The following is a 6,427-nucleotide window of genomic DNA, read 5'->3' as shown; positions in this document are numbered from 1 at the left end:
ACAAAATGAATGAAAGAGATTAGCTGTGACGAGCAATATGGGGAAAGTATGTATGAACGAGGTGAACCTTTAAAGTATGAAATTAACCACAGCATTCAATATTCCATAATTGTATTTAATTAGGATAATTAATTGTTGCTCTTTTGCATATGAAATGAAGTGTGTGAAGCCAGGGGCCAAAGATAAGTGGATTGATGGGGATGGAAGGAGAATGAGGAAGCAACCAGATCTGCTGCAGGCTCATGGATAGGGACACAGCTCTTTACTGAGGAGGGAATAAATCAGAATTGCATTTGCATAGCCCATCATAACCATACATTCATCATGAAAATCTACCATGCTGGGCCTGATTGACAGCTTGCTGTACATGCCGTCCTTGATTTTAGTAGCTCCCAAATGAGGTCTCCTGGACACTCATAAAAGTGAGCACTGCATTCAGTTGTGTGTCCATACAGCAGCTCATCGCTTTCAATGGCTGAGGGGGGTCTCCCTTCGTTATAGCTCCTTTTAAGCAGTCGTGAGCACAGAGGCTTATGCAAATGAACTGCATTCAAATGGGGGAAAAGAGGAAACTGTAGCAAAACAAATGACAAGATCCCCTGCCGCTTTGAATCAACTCCCTTGCTCTTTCTAAAGTAGGCTGCATAAATATTGATCTTGACGGGATATGCCCTACATTCATTTGCACAGACATTATAAATGTGCTTAAGAATGAGAAATCAATCTTGCTTTCCTGCACAGTAAACATGTACAGCCAAGAATGCACACAGATAACGCAAATTATAGTTCTCAGTCTTGCCACTTAGACACTCAGTTGAAGAAGGTGTTCTTAGGAAAGAGATGAGGAAAAGATGTTCTTACCTATTTGTTTATTTTAAGGTATTTATATTAATCCCTATCAAGACCATTTAAAACATATTCAACTCCCATTTCAATTCTAGTTGTAATCTGCTAGTTAACTAGTTTTCTGTATCTCCCTGTTGAACTCATTTAGGTTACTTTTTTATAACCTGCTCCAAGTTAGTGAAGGCATAATCTTAAACATTTGTATAAACTTAGCATTCCCTCTCTCATTAGCCTTTTCTATGGTTTAACATTGCAACACTACAATTGGGAAAAATCATATCATTATACTGCAAAAGCAGTAGAATTCCTGCATTAGAAAGCTACTGGGTGGCTTCTGAATCACTAAATGATTAATAATTAATAGGTAATTGTTGGATAATCTGAATAGACAATCACAGTGTAGGCAATTTATTAATATCTTCTCTGGAGAATACTTTTACTAAAATAATAAAATTTTAACAAGTCCTTCCTCATTATAATCCTGTTGAATTTCTGTTGAGAGATAGTGCAAAACTGCCACATCTTGCAATAAATTGTAATGTATTAAAATGAGATTCTACCTTGCTACCAAAATGTACACATGTTCATAAAGTAGAAAGTCAGTTATTTTATACACATAGCATGCATGTGATGAGACAGAGATAAGTAGTTGTGCATTCAGATAGATTTTTAAAGAAAATAATTCAGTTCTTTTTGAAGTATCTGATTTACCTTGTTTGTGCTACCATTTTGGCCATTTTCTATGCCAGTTTTATTTGCTCAACTCATTATTTTCAGTTATTCTAATTTACATATGCTCTTGGAGAAGTGTTTAAAATGCTTATATTATTGCAAAGAAAGAAATCTTTAAATTAAAAATGCACAGTCCTTTTTCATAAAGGTAACTCCAGTACAAGGTGATGCAGTAAATAAATGGCATAGGCTTTCAACTGTGAAAAGGTATGTTTAGGACTTGGTGAGGGCAGGAAGAAAAAATGAATCAAGTGATCCCTGTTGCTCAAAATCACTTGCCACTCTAACACAGCTCATCACAGTTGGCCTAGAAATGAAATAATTGGCATGCTGCATTTCAAAGTTGTGACTCAGGAGCTAAGGGACATGTCTTTGTGTTTCACCATGTTATTACAAATGGAGATGTTCACCTTTACTGTAAGGCTGCTGAATGTAGGATTTTACTGTATCATAGAATTATGCTTTATTTGAATATTGAAATATACAGAATTTGACAAATGACGATTACTCTTGCTGACTAATGAACCTACGTTAAAAGGCTGAATGTTCTAGAATGGGCAGATATATTATTCTGCATATTATAAAATGTGTTGTTCAGCTGTAGTTTGATTGTGATTTGCAGCTATACTGCAGAAATAATCCAAAAAGATAAATTTGCTAACTGATGGTAGCTGTCAAGCTCTACTACACTGAAGAGCAGAAGCACCAGCTTATAAAAAGCAGTGTCTTCCAGCAAAACTGTTTCAGCCAAATAAATGGAGCTTAGAGAATAATGCAATGTTACAGCTAAAGTAGCGGGATAATTGAGCCTGTAACATCTGCTCAAACGTAGTGTCACCAAAAATAAACACTTCTGTGCACGTTGTTATTCCTTGTTAAAGCAGAGTGTAAACATATGACATGACCCAGCACATCAGGGAATTTGGGAATGGAATAATCTTGCTATCACCAGTACCCTTCCCCTGCCAAGCAAGGAACTTTCCCAACAAAACTTCAGTAAACCCACTGTTTAGGCTGGTTTCCAACAACTGTTAGGGGAAGGCAAAAGGGACCATGTACTTAATTAGTTCCTTCAGTAAGGGATGTTCTTGTGTCTGTTTTACAGCTGGAACAAAGGTCTTTGGTTTTGGGTGTTCGCTTGTTTTTCCCTAATAGTAAAAAGTTGTACTGAATCATTCCTGGAAGGAATGAATGACCCACTTTGCTTTTCTGAAAATAGAAAACATCTTTAGTATGTTACAAAGACTAGTTTTTCTGAGACAGTGTTCAAGGATAAGATTTTCCTTCTGTTGCAAATTACTGTTGAGTTTGATTAAACAGAGCCCTTGATTTGCTTATTCTCTTCTGTTGTGATTTCCACTGGTTTGAAGCTGTGGGAAGCCAATCCGAGCCTCTGTCCAGCAAATTCTCTCATAAATACATGCTGCTGGTTTCCCTTCCACAGTATAAGCACAAGGGACTATTCAGCTAAGTTGAAAAGGGACACATTTAAAATTGATAAAAAGGACATAAATTTTTGCACAACATGCAATAACTCAGCAGAATTCATTCCTTCCTGGTGTCATCACAACCAAAATCTTAGCAGGCATCGAAAGAGGACTGGTAACACAGGCATAAAAATAAACAAGAGCTTTTAAGGGATTTACACTCTTGCGCTTCTGGGGAGAAGCCAACATCCAAGTACTGCAGTCTTGGAAAAAGGCTTCTAAGGCTGCCTATCCCACACTATCTGCCGTCGTGCTCCTTGCATCTTTCCTTGAAGTATGCACTAGCCACTGCTTTGCTCCAGGACCCTATCTAGAAGGACCAGTGGGTTTAATCCATGATGGTGTCTTTTATATTCCTAAAAAGATGTGGGTAGGAAATCTTACCTTCTTGAACAGACATTTGTATTGTTTGAATGTGGCAAACATGAATCTGTATTTATAAATCATTTCTATATCCCAACTCTTGCAAAAAAGCTGTTGGTTATGTATTTCACAATCTGTCATTACACTTGTTCAATAGTGACTGCATTGACAACGAATTTCTTGTTGTGTGACTCAGGCTGCTAATTTCAGCCTGTAAAGCCTTGCCACGCTTATGTTTTGTGTGTGACAAGGCACTGAGCAGTTTGATCTAACTTTGACATTAGCTCTTCTCAGAAAAAGATGACCTCCAGCGATCTGTTCCAACCTAAATTTTTCTATCATTCTGTTCAAGACCTTGCTACATGAGGATGTTATACGAAAGCAAATTAAATTCATCCATCTTAAAGGACTTTAGCTCTGGTTACCTATCATCCCCATGATTAGGAATACTTCCCCTCTGCAATGAATGCATTCATTGTAAGTTTTGTGCAGAGGCTTTCCGAGTTATGTGGCTTCCTTCAGTCTCCAGCAACAGCTACGCATTCTCCGTACTTGGATCAGGCTGTCTTTGTACTTGCATGACCTCTGTCACTCCACAGCCACTCTGGCTCAAAGTGATCATTTCCTTTAAAAGCTGGTCCACAGCCTCTGAGGAAACAAGGAGGGTTGGCGCAGCTGTTCTGGCCATGGCTTGCTCCATGTTCCTGCACAGCTCCCTCAAGAACTCCTGACTCTGGCTGTTGGTTTTGGAGAGCTACGTGCTCAGTCTGATTTGGAAAACAGTCAGTAGATGCAACCACTTTATTTTCAGAGAAAATGATGAAGGTAAATGCTGCATCAAGGTAACAGAGCCCTGGCTAAAACAACTGAAGACAAGGCATTGTACACTGGGAATTAGATGGTATTTTTTGCAAATAATGCCATCATGTGGGGGAATGATGTGGTAAATGGTTTTCCGACAATCACCTAAGAACCCAGTGAAAGTTCCTTGTATACCGTAGTATCTAATAAGGAGAAAATGTAAAAGGCCAGCAGAGAATGATACAACACAGAATATTCAGCTATCACATAGAAATCCATGCAGCCCAGCTGTGCTAAATCACTATGGATATGAGCTCTGCCAGCAGCCAGTCTGCAAATGCTGTGGAGAAGATCTCTGTGGCAAAGTCTTATTTGCTAGAGACCAGCTATATGGGGAAAACTTCAATATTGTTTGTATGGGAGAGGGCAGGGGGATTAAACCTGATTGCCCACTGCCACAGGTACCAAGCTAGGTCCTTCTCTCCACCTGTTTATCTCTGTGAGAAAAATCATCACCATGTACTCCAGATGACACCTTTGTCAGAAACTTTATGCTCGAAAGCTTTAGTTCCCCACAGTATTGAATTTCAAACCTACGATCAGTCCAGGACTAATCTGTTTGGTGTCGCACAGAAATGTGTCAAGTAGGTGGAGGCTGAAGTTCGTGACGCTATTACGAAAACGGCTCATCATTATCTGCTGGCAGCAGCAATGTTCCTAAAAATCTAGCTGACTTTCAAAGCATGGCATTTCCCAGCTGCACTGGGGCCATTGATGGATTTACACGTGCTTATCACCTGTCTTCCCAAAGATGCCAATGAATATTTTAACTACAAAACATGTCTTGATCGGTGGAACAGATAGATCATGGGTCCTGAACCTCCTGGAGAGAGTGCTGTGACAGTGGCCACGCTCTGAGGAATTCAGACATTTATGTGACTGGAAAAAACGATAACCTGAATCTGCTCTAGCAGAATTCACATTACTTTGGAGAACCTGGCTTTCCCTTGTTCTGACCAGAGTATATGGGGTCAAAGCAGAGCATTCAGCTCTTAGTATTTGCAGAACAACAGAGGATGCCTTTGGAAAGCTGAAAGTAGAATGATGCTGCCTCCGAAATGGGTTGGATGCTAAATGGATATATGTGATTGTACTTTGCTGTGCCCTAGTCAACACCTGCAAAGGTAAGGAGGTAAACTTTCACTTCAGTGAAATCTGGATATTAAACCTTAGCTGCTTCCCCCTTCCTTTCCTCTCCTTCCCCCCATTCCTGGGCCAGCTTCTACACAGACTAACAGAGAGCATGGAAGAGGGTCTAACAGTGACCTGGGCTATTGTGTGGGGAGCTAAATAATCTATAGGCTAAATAGTGGCCTCATTTTCCTGTAAGTTTTCTTTAGATTTATCCATGAAGACTGGGCTCATTCACATTGTTACAGAGTAAATAGTAAAAGCATTCTTAATCCTATGTAACAGCTTGGCAGAGCCCTATGACTATATAATCATAGCTGAAATTGCTAAGTGAGTGAGTAAGGGAGGGGTGGAGATTTTAAGCAGAGGGATCTTCAGTAGGGACACTCAGGTGCCACTGACATGACACACGAGGGCATTTTTATATGCAGGTGCAAGGCTGCTCACGTAGAAGTCAATAGGAATTTTGGCACTGTAGTAGCTAAGAAAAAAATCCTAGATTTAACTCTTTCTACTCCTGTTCATCAAAAAGAGATCAATGTGTTCCCTATCTATTTCTTGAGAGTCTGATCTGGTTGCTTGAGAGGTGCTTGGGGAGCTGTAAATATACCAGTGAGCTATTTTAGTATTAACTTTTAGGTTGATCATGCCAATATTTTAACTTTATAAGGCTTTATTTTATTAATCTCCTTGGAGGATTTGTGTGTTTACTTTTAACAAGATACAGCTTATGTGTTCAAGAAATAAAGTGGTTTCTTCAAATGCATAATGTGCGTCTTTGTTTATACTTCTAGTAAATTACTGTAGATGCAGCCATTGATAGCACTCTGTACTAGTACAAATCATCAGTAATACATATTTTGAAAGCTTATCATCAACTATGCTATCCTAACATTAGTGCTTATTCCATTCACAAATAAATAATGGGTATTTATGTGACAGATTCTTCCTGTATTAAAGTAATACCTGCAGTTCTTAAGGCATAGTTCACTGTAATGCAGAGCATT

The sequence above is a fragment of the Apteryx mantelli genome, chromosome 2 (assembly GCF_036417845.1).
Source record: "Apteryx mantelli isolate bAptMan1 chromosome 2, bAptMan1.hap1, whole genome shotgun sequence".
In the NCBI taxonomy this organism is placed as follows: Eukaryota; Metazoa; Chordata; class Aves; order Apterygiformes; family Apterygidae; genus Apteryx; species Apteryx mantelli.
This window is presented reverse-complemented; position numbering follows the sequence as displayed.